Below are 10352 nucleotides of genomic sequence, written 5' to 3' on the forward strand. Positions count from 1 at the left end.
TGTAGGATAAGCACAAGACTGAAAGGTTGGTGGCTCAGTCCACAAAGGTGCTTCTTAGAAATCCTATTCAGGCAACTGTGAGTGGGGACTGATTCAAAGGAACTTAACAACAATTATATATGTATATATAATTGTTGTTCTTATAACAACTTTGTTGCAGGAAAAACAAACAAACAAACAGCTGTCGTGTACTATGCAGAAGCTGGGTAATACTAATTCCTAAACACATCAATATTTCAAGTCTAACTTAAAACTTAATTCTTTCAAATTTTCATAAATTGCTTTATGGTCACCAGGAAAGAGTCTTAGATTAAGAAGAGGAGATTTCATGATATTTATCAGAATACCTTATGGCCTTAAAATGTTACCTAATTTAACATAGATATTTGTCCTACATAGCATTTGTTATTGTTGTTGTTAATTACTGCCCAGTCAGTACTGACTCATAGCAAACATGTATAGTGTTTCTGAGGAACAGCTGGTGGATTTGAGTTGGCAGTTTGGTGCTTATTCTATAATGCCACACAGTACTTTATGATGTATAAAATGGATACAGTAAATGGTCAAGGCTGCTTAGTAAATCATTAAGATTATGTTTGTTATTTAAGACCTAAGGTTTTTACTTCTTTAACTACTGATCTCTCAATACTATGTTATTATGAAGACATGAAACTCCTCATTAGGAAGCATCGTCATTTTAGCAAGGTACTTCATTAATGAAAAAGAGGCCTTACCTTACTTGACTTTTTATAAAGCTAATAACCTCATTAATCACTGTTAATATTTCAGTTTGCCAAAATATATACAACTTTGTTAACATGGTTGAGTAATCTCTTCAAAAGTTCTGTTTTTATTTTATCACAAGTGGAAGTGAAAAAGGTGCACAATTCTATAAATTCTGTTTATCTCCAGTCATTTTGGGACAAGTATATGTAATATAGTACATCACTTTATTGGAAGGAGCCACTGTTTTTTGAATTGTACATTTTTTTGCAAGGATTTCAAAACCAGAATTTTATTCATGGTATTGTTTTAGTAGTCCCCAGGCAGTTCAGGCTGAAATGTCTGATGGAACACATCCTAAACTGCCATAAGCCTCCATTCAATAAATGAGAAAATATTTACTGAAGAAACAGCTGTCATCCATATGTGGACTTTTGTCACTCTTTACTTAAAGTCTGATTGAATATTAAGATGCATCATCACAATGGTTCTGATTTTGACAAGAACAGCTTGCATGAAAGAACTTTGTGAAGAAGACTGTGTAATATAATTCTTTAATGCAGCTCTATTTGTATTTGTAGCAGATGGTTACTTGACTCAATCTGACTGCAGTGATGCTTCAAAAGACATTAGTAAAAGGAGTTGTATTCAAACATATTTGTTTAAGCTGTTGGATGAGGGTAGTAAGAAAGACATGAAATCGTGCAAATGTGGTAACAGCATCCATTTTATCATGCTATTTAGAAATATATAAAGAACACTGTGCAGTGGCTGAAGCACTTGTCTGTTAACCTAAATGTTGATGGTTGGAACCCACCAGCTGTTGCAGAGGAGAAAGCTGTGGCAGTCTGCTTCTGTAAAGATTTACAGCCTTGGAAATCCTAGGGGGCAGTTCTACTTAATTCACTCACTATGAATCAGAATCAGTATGGTGGAATAGGTTTGTTTGTTGCTGATTTGTTTCTTTATAAATATATTTGCTTTCCCTGGATCTAGGTAGTCTTGTCTGAGGAGGCGAAGCTATTTTTTTCTTCCCTCTCACAAGCACTGTTCCTTTTATCCATTCTGATGAACAAAGATCCAGATACCCTTTACAAATGAAACTGCCAATCTGAAATGTAACATGTGAATACCCTCTCTTTTCTGAACAGCAACATATTTTATGTTCTCAAGCTTCCTATTTCTCCTTGTCATTATATGAAAGAACCATATTTTGTCATTTTTGTCAAAGGAATTAGTAGAAAACCCCCACATTGTTTGCACTTAGTCTCTGCTGGATTCCTTTGGGCCTAGTAACTGTTTAAATGTAATTTTGTCATGTATCATTTATCACAATAGGTTCTTTGGAATTTTTTGTTTGAGTCTGAACTGTCTCTCTAGCACAGTTTTTCAATCATAAATCATAAAAATCAAAGAAGGAAAAGCTCTGGTCTTTTATAAAAATCGGCTGGCTTGACATAGAACAGTTTCAAATACAAGTATATTCTACTGTTTTGTGTCGTTTTATTTAATATCAGAAATTTTGCTGGGACCAAAGTGACATCATTTAGGGATTAAGCAGATTTTATCTTTAACGTATACTTTTGGACCTACTCTAGACTAGTTTGGATTTGTTATTGTTGGTAAGTGTCATTAAGTTGGTTCCAATTCATAGCTACCCCGCACAGGGTTTCCAAGAAGCAGCTGGTGGGTTTGAACTGCCAACCTTGTGGTTCGAAGTTCAATGCTTATCTGAGAGTGTCATACCAGGAGTCCAGATTAATTTGGATAGTTGTGGCTAAAATTTCTCTTACTTTTTTCTAGTTTTATAGGATTAAAAAGCTGTGACTCTGTGTGTTATAACTGCATTTTTGAAAACAGAAGAACATTTAAAAGATCTAACTTGACTACTAAAATGTGCCCTTAAAAGATATGAAAATGAAAGGTTTTCCTTGTATGTCCAAGGGCTGCATTGAAAAAAGTATTTTTTACATGACCATAATTATGACTTTAATTTTGCCATCCTTCTATATTCCCTTTTTATCTAAGCACCCTAGGAACCATTGTTGTTATTATTCTGTTTTAGTTTTGTATAGGTTGAAATTCTGTTAATTATCTATAAATGTAATGATGATTTGAAATAGACTCCAATATCAAATCTGTGAATGACAAGATTGTTTACAAACTGTGTGTTTTTATTCTCTTGATTTCAAGATTTTGACATTGATTACTGATATAGACTATTTTCCTGAGATACTCGTTGAGACTTTTTTTTTTGTTTTCCCAACATTTATTTCCCCCCAGATTTTTAGCAGAATCTCTTCTGATACTTCCTTGGATGTTTTTTCAGAAATTACTTGGATTATACTTCAGAAATATAGGATTATACTTGTTGTTTAATGCCATCAAGTCTGTTATAACTAATAGCAACCCTGTAAAGGATTTCTGAAGAGTGGCTGATGGGTTTGAATTGCCGACCTTGCAGCTAGTAGTCCAGTGCTTATCCTACAGTGCGATACCAGTACTCATAACATACCATCCAAACTCCATATGTGGTGCTTTTGTGGCTATAAAGTAACCAGAAAATACCATACTAATATTACCCATGCAAGTGGTATGGTGTTTACAGGTTACTTCATAGCCACCCCCCCAAAAAAAAAATAGCTTGCTTATACTGTTGAAATTCTCCCCTACTATTTCTAACTCTAGTCTATCTTCTACATCATTGAAAGACATAATTCTTTGAAGTAAAAGAAGGTTATTAGAGTTGGAAAATGTTGAACAGAAAAAAAAAAAAAAAAAAACGCTTAAGTTTGCTTAACGTAAAATAAAAGGCCTATTAGAAATATTGGAGTCCTGGTGTAGTGCTGTAGGTTAATGCGCCCGACTGCAAAGCTGTTTGAACTACAAGGTCGGTGGTTCAAGCTTACCAGGTGCTCCAGGGTCGCTATGGGTCAGAACCGACTCGATGGCACTTCACAACAACAACATTAGAAGTATTTTGTTGTTATTAAGTTCGTGGAGTCAATTCTGACTCATAGTAATGTATAGGAATCATTCGAATGGGTGACCTCAGTTCCACAAAAATGAATATAAAATGGAGGATCAATGGACTCCTTATTTAAGGAACTGGAACAAAGAACCTAAGTTGCACCACTTGATTGAAGGTTACATACTTAGACTTACATAAGGCTACATACGGTAGGGGCTTGGAAAATGTTGGTTCCAGGACATTTCTCCTTAGAAACAGTTGCTAAGAGTTTAGAAACTCAGATAAGGGTAGCACCAAGGTCTTTTTCCTGAGATATTGTTGTCTGCCTTTATATCCTGGAATGCTAACCACACAGTCAGCAATTCAAATTCACAAGCTGTTCCTCAGAAACCCTATACTGGGTCACTGTGAGTTAGAAACAACTCCACGTCATGTAACAACAACATCATCATTAAAGAAAAATTCCTTGAGGTTGTCTGGTAGAAAAAGCATTTGTAAAACTTGAAAAATAGTTTATTGACATTCTTCCAGTTAAATTACAGAGACAATATTTTCAAAATTACTCACAGTTGCTGACATGAAAAGGATTCAAAGGTGTACATAGTTAAAAGTCTCAATTTGTTTTTGTTGAATATAGTACTGGTCTTTGTTCAACCATTTTACTTTGCTCAAAGCAGCTTCAGAGTTTCTCTTTTACAGCAAATATAGAAATACCCAGTTCAATAGTAACTAAAAACAGCATTTCTAAAAATGCTCTAGAGTGTTCCAACAAATTCATGGAAAAATGGAATTATAAGAGATGGAATTTTTCGATGAACTTTTTGAAACTGCATCATTTTAGGAAATTTTTATAGTAACATAATATATGTTGTGAGGACACGACTTGGTTAATGGTTTAGAACTTGTCTCTGAAGTCAATCTTCCTGGTATTAAACCCTAGATCTGCCAGTTTCTCTATGACCATTGTTGATTCTTTGTACTTCTTTTCTCTTAATAAATAAATAGATAAATCTGAGAAATGATAATCGTTCTTTGTAGAGCTATTATAAATATTAAATACATTTAAAATAGAAATCATTTTGATGCTTTTGAAAAGTAGACTATGTGAAGACATCCCTCTCCCCCTGTTGACTTAAAAATAATTAATAATAGTTCCAATACTTATAATAGCATCATAATTGTAGTGATAAGGTCAATATCTCACTCTACCAAAGAAGATCTTTTCACTCTCTTTCTACTAAAACTTTCCTAAAAATGTTTATTTCTAATAGTCTAAATCTATTTTATGGAGGCCTAGTGTGACACTGTAGCATAGTGGTTACGAGTCGGGCTGCAAACCGCAAGGTCAGCAGTTCGAAACTACCAGCTGCTACAGGGGAGAAAAATGTGGCTTTCTGCTCCCATAAAAACTTATAGCCTTGGAAAGCTGTACAGGGTTGCTATGAGTAGGAACTGCCTCCACAGCACATAACAACAAGAACAACAGTGTGGAACTGAAGGATAAGCACTGAACTGCTAACCACAAGGCTGGTGGTTCAAATTCACCTACTACTTCTTGGAAACCCTAAACAGCATTGCTATGAATCAGAACTGACTTTAGGACACTTAACAACAATGATAAATCTATTATATAATGAAGTATTGATAAAGACAAGAGTGTTAAAATAATAAAAACATATTGGGGTTAAGTTTATTCTGAGCAGGTGTTCTTAGGTGATTCTGAGTTGTTGTTTTTTTTTGAGTTATAGCTATCCTGTGTACAACAGAGCAAAGCGCTTCTCAGTCCTTCACCATCCTTATAATCATTGTTATGCTTGAGGACATTGTTCCACCCACTAATTCAATTAATCTCATTGAGGGTCTTCCTCTTTTTCACTCACCTTCTATCAAGCAAGATGTCCATTTTCAGGGACTGATCCCTCCTGAAAACATATCGAAAGTAAGTGAGAAGATGTCTTGCCAACTTCACTTGTAAGGAATACTCTGGCTATATTTCTTCCAGGACATAGGTGGTGGTGTTGTCAAGTCGATTCCGACCCATAGCTATCCTGTATAGGGTTTCCAAGGAGCAGCTGGTGAGCTTGAACTGCCGACCGTGCAGTTCAAATGGCTTTGCAGTCTGGCGCATTAACCACAGCGCCACTCCAGGACTCCTTTTAAGATCATTCAAAAATTATTATAGCAGTGGAACTGCAAAGAACTGGTAGAAATTCAAGCTGGATTTAGAAGAAGACTAGAAGGTGGGGCATATCATTGTTAATTTCATTTGGATGTTGGCTGAAAGTAGAGAATTGTTGTTGTTGTTGTTGTTAAGTGCCATCGAGTCGGTTCTGACCCATAGCGACCCTAAACAGGGTTTCTGAGGCTGTAAATCTTTACGGGAACAGGTAGCCTCATCTTTCTCCCGCGGAACCGCTGGCAGTTTCGAACTGCTGACTTTGTGGTTCGCAGCCCGATTTGTAACCACTATGCTACCAGAGAGTTGAGTATGCAAAGGCATTCAATTTTGTGGACCATAACAAATTATAGATAGCATTAGAAAGAATGGGGGTTCCAGAACACCTAACTGTGCTCATAGAACTGTGCTCATAGACGCTGTTCATAGAAAAAGAAGCAGTTGTAACAGAACAAAGGAATATTATGTGGTTTAGAATCAGGAAATGTATCTGTCATAGTTTTATCCTTACACTATATTTATGGAGATGTGATATATAGATGACACACTTTGCTTGTTGAAATCAAAGAAGACTGAATGCACTTAATGATGATCAAAAGACTAGAGTCTTTAGTCTGGAGAGTCTATAAATAAAGCAAAAAGAAAAAGAAAACAAAAGTCCTTACAACTGGACCAATAATCAACATACTGATAACAGGAGAGAAGACTGATGTTATCAAGAATTCCATTTTACTTGAATCCACAATCAACAGCCATGGTAGCAGCAGTCAGGAAATCAGATGATGTATTACACTGGGCAAATCAGTTGTGAAAGATCTCTTTAGAGTTTTAAAAAAGAAAGACCTTATTTTGAAGACTGAGGTTTAACTGTCATAAATCATGCTTTATTCAGTTTCCTCAAGTGCATGGAAAAGCTGGAAAAAGACTAAAGGATAACAAGAAGAATTGAGGCATTCGAATTATGGTATTGGTGAGTAATATTGAAAATGCATGTAGGGAAGCCATTTAGATTCCAGAAACAGTAAAAGGGTTGGAGAAGCTAGCTACAATGATGTTTATAAAGAGACCCTATTGTTGTCAAGTGTCATCAATTTGGTTATGACTCCTGGCGATCCTATATAGGGTTTCAAAGAAATTGCTGGTGAGATTGAACCACCGACCTTGAGGTCCAGTGATTATTCTACAGTGCCATATCAGGACTCCCAGAGAAGAAGCGGGAGGAATATAAATTCTCTTAATATTTATTAGGAGAAAATGTAGGCACAAAGAAGCAACCATAGTTACAAAGTAACCGGTCCAGTACTTATCCTATAGTGCCTCACGAGGACTCTGATAGAAGAGGAGGAAGAAATATAGACCAACCATTGACTATCTTAACATGAATCATTGATCTCTGCATTCCCCCTTTGCTAAGATCCACTGTTTTTAGTTTACTTCTGCCCTGGATGCTAATAAATTGGCCCTCCACCCATCTACAACCTTAATGCTTTTTGAGATTTAAATTGAGAAGTAATGACTTGACAGATACCATTTTCTAGCAGGATAAGACACATTTTACAATGCTATTGTTGTTGTTGTTAAGTGCCGTCAAGTCGGTTCCGACCCATAGCGACCCTGTACAGGGTTTCCGAGGGTGTAAATCTTTACGGGAGTAGAAAGCCTCAGCTTTCTCCCGCGGAGCGACTGGTAGTTTCAACCCGCTGACCGTAAGGTTCGCAGCCCGATTCGTAACCAAATGCTATAGAGCAGGTTTTTACAGTTTAGGTCAGGCTTTTTATGGTTAATATTTAGTTTCATGGATAAAAAGAACTTTAAAATCAAAATAAGATGTCTGTTATTAATTTTCCTATTCAGTATATGCGGCCTGTTGTAAATTAAAAGCACAGAGCAGCTATGGTTATGATGAAGAAGATAGACAAGAAACAGTATTTTAATAATTGATGTTGAACATAATATATTTGATTAATTCCAAAGTCTTTCAATAGGTAAGAAGAACAAAATTCCTTTATAATTACTTTTGTCAGCTGAATTATATTTTTACGAGAAACATTGTTTCACTATTAATCAGTGTGTTATCCAGGTCTAATAAGTGTTGTAACTGAGGACTGAAGTTACTCTTTAATTTTGGTTCTAAAGTGTGATCCTCAGCTGCCTGTTAAATTAAAAGCATCACATTTGATTTGAAACAAGAGAACATTTCACCATAAGTGTGAGATAGTTTTAAAGATGTTGCAAGGGAGAGAATCAGCTAATCTTATGCAAGGTAGTTATTAGGAAAACAAAATAAGTTAAAAAACATAATTTGATATGGTATTGATAATGGAGTTGAAAATGTGGAGAAGCATATGTATTTTGGGGACTTGATATACCAAGAAAACCAAAGCCACTGCCCCAGTCAGTTCAGACTCATAGTGACTCTGTACAGGGTTTCAGAGGCTGTAAATCTTTATAAGTTCAGATAGACTCATTTTTCTTCTGTGGACAGACTGGTGGGTTTGAACTGCCAACCTTGTGGTTAGCAGTCCAGTGCTTATCCTACAGCATCTTTGGGATGTTACGTAAATACCCAAATTCAAGAGTTACATGATATGATATATTTAAATTGGAAGAGAGGAAATGTCCTCTGTTAGGTATTGAAAATATAATTATTTTCCCTTTTTGTTTACATGTTGTTGTTGTTAAAATGCTTGTTGTTGTTATGAGTCAGTCTGACTTATAGTGACCCTGTACAGAGTTTCTGAGGAGCCTAAAGATTAGTGTTTCGAGCACACCAGCCGCCACGCAGGGGAAAGATGAGGTTTCTGTTTCCCCCAAAGGTTTACAGCTTCATAAACCCTATACAGAGTCCTATAAGTAGAAACTGACTGTATGGCACTTAACAACAGTATGCTTTTCAGCAATTTATGACAGCCTTTAATTTTTTGACATTTTGGATTAATGTGCTGGATTGAAAGATCGGTTTGAAACGTAAAGTCACAGTTCAAGCTGACCAGCAGGGTTTAACTATGAGTCAGAACCGACTTGAAGGCACTTAACAACAACAATTCACATCTTGATAGATCGCAAATTGTGAATGTAGGTCCTGCACATAGCAGCAGTCTCAGGCCTCTCTATTCATCTGCATCCATGTAGGAGGGAAAATGCCAAGGATGAGATTTGCTGATCTCTCTGTATTGTCAATGGGTGACTTATGCACTGCAATGTCCATGGTACCATGCTTCTAAGTCTGTATTAATTTTTCCAAATTTTTACCTATATGGATTTTTTTTCTGTAACTACAGATTTAATTAGGTGTCATAATAAAAGTATACATAATTCTATCTCTTTATTTATTGTGTTGTCTTGTGCCTTTGAATCAATTCTTATTCATGGTGACACCATGTGTTACATCAGAACAACTGTGTCTATATATATCTACATAGCTAAATATTTTCCTATTTTGAGTTTCTATTTTGCTCTACTACTTCCTGTGAATGGGTCTAATCTTCTAGGGTGGAAGTTAGGTCAGAGCCCATATGTAAACAATTTACTAAGCACTTCAAGAAATTGAGCTCTTAGCCATTTTTCTTCTTTTTCGGGAGCTCCTACTCAGTATCCCTTTCCAGGAGTGTTTGATGAAAACAGGCAAGACCACATGAGCATTCGACAGTTTTTTTTTTCCATGACTGCACGGATTTTGCATGAAATCAACAGTTCAAAGATTATCCCACACCTGTACAATCCTATTTGCTTTTTTATCTACGACTCAAATTCTTCTTAATTAAATTTTTCCATGATGCCACCTCTTTCCATTTTTTTCCTTGTAGACCTTCAGGCATGACATTACATCTAATTGCCATCTCCATCAGTTTTTCTTTATATTGTGATTAAACTGGAAATATAGCAGGTAAACTTGGAGAGGTTTATGTGTACAACCTTTACTGGAAACTTAAATTGGGCCAACTCCCACTGCATTCTCAATTCCTGTTGTTCTGAAACTCAAAATAATGAAAAATATCTCACATTTCTTCTTTGCTCCCAAACCTACTCTATAAATATTCACTTTAGTTTAGTTGGAGTGTTGTTGCTCAGTAGGATAAGCACTAGACTGCTAACCACAAGGTCAGCAGTTGGAGCCCAATCCCAACCAACTGCTTCAAAGGGGAAAGATGAGGATTTCTGCTCCCATCCTGATGTGGTGCTGTAGAATCAGTACTGGACTTTGGGTCAGTAGTTCAAACCCACCAGCTACTCCTTGGAAACCCTACACAGGATTGCTATGAGTTGGAACCAACTTGACAGCATTTAACAACAACAACAAAGATTTATAGGCTCAGAAACCCTATGCAGGATCACTCTAAGTCAGAATTGATTCCAAGGCACTTAACAACAATATATTTTAATTTTATCTCTAACTTACTGAAATCACACATTCCATTAAGCATTGTGCCCATTCCAAAAAGAGGTGACCCAACAGAATGAGGAAATCATCAGACAATATCT

At 36.1% G+C, this 10352-nt stretch overlaps 1 protein-coding gene across 1 annotated transcript in view; it reads left to right on the forward strand.

Annotated features, from left to right (window-relative positions):
* Window positions 1-10352, forward strand: part of LRP1B (low density lipoprotein receptor-related protein 1B) — a 2342762-nt gene that overhangs the window by 899089 nt on the left and 1433321 nt on the right. The window lies entirely within an intron of this gene.

Source organism: Chrysochloris asiatica, unplaced genomic scaffold (genome assembly GCF_000296735.1).
Source record: "Chrysochloris asiatica unplaced genomic scaffold, ChrAsi1.0 scaffold00012, whole genome shotgun sequence".
Classification (NCBI taxonomy): domain Eukaryota; kingdom Metazoa; phylum Chordata; class Mammalia; order Afrosoricida; family Chrysochloridae; genus Chrysochloris; species Chrysochloris asiatica.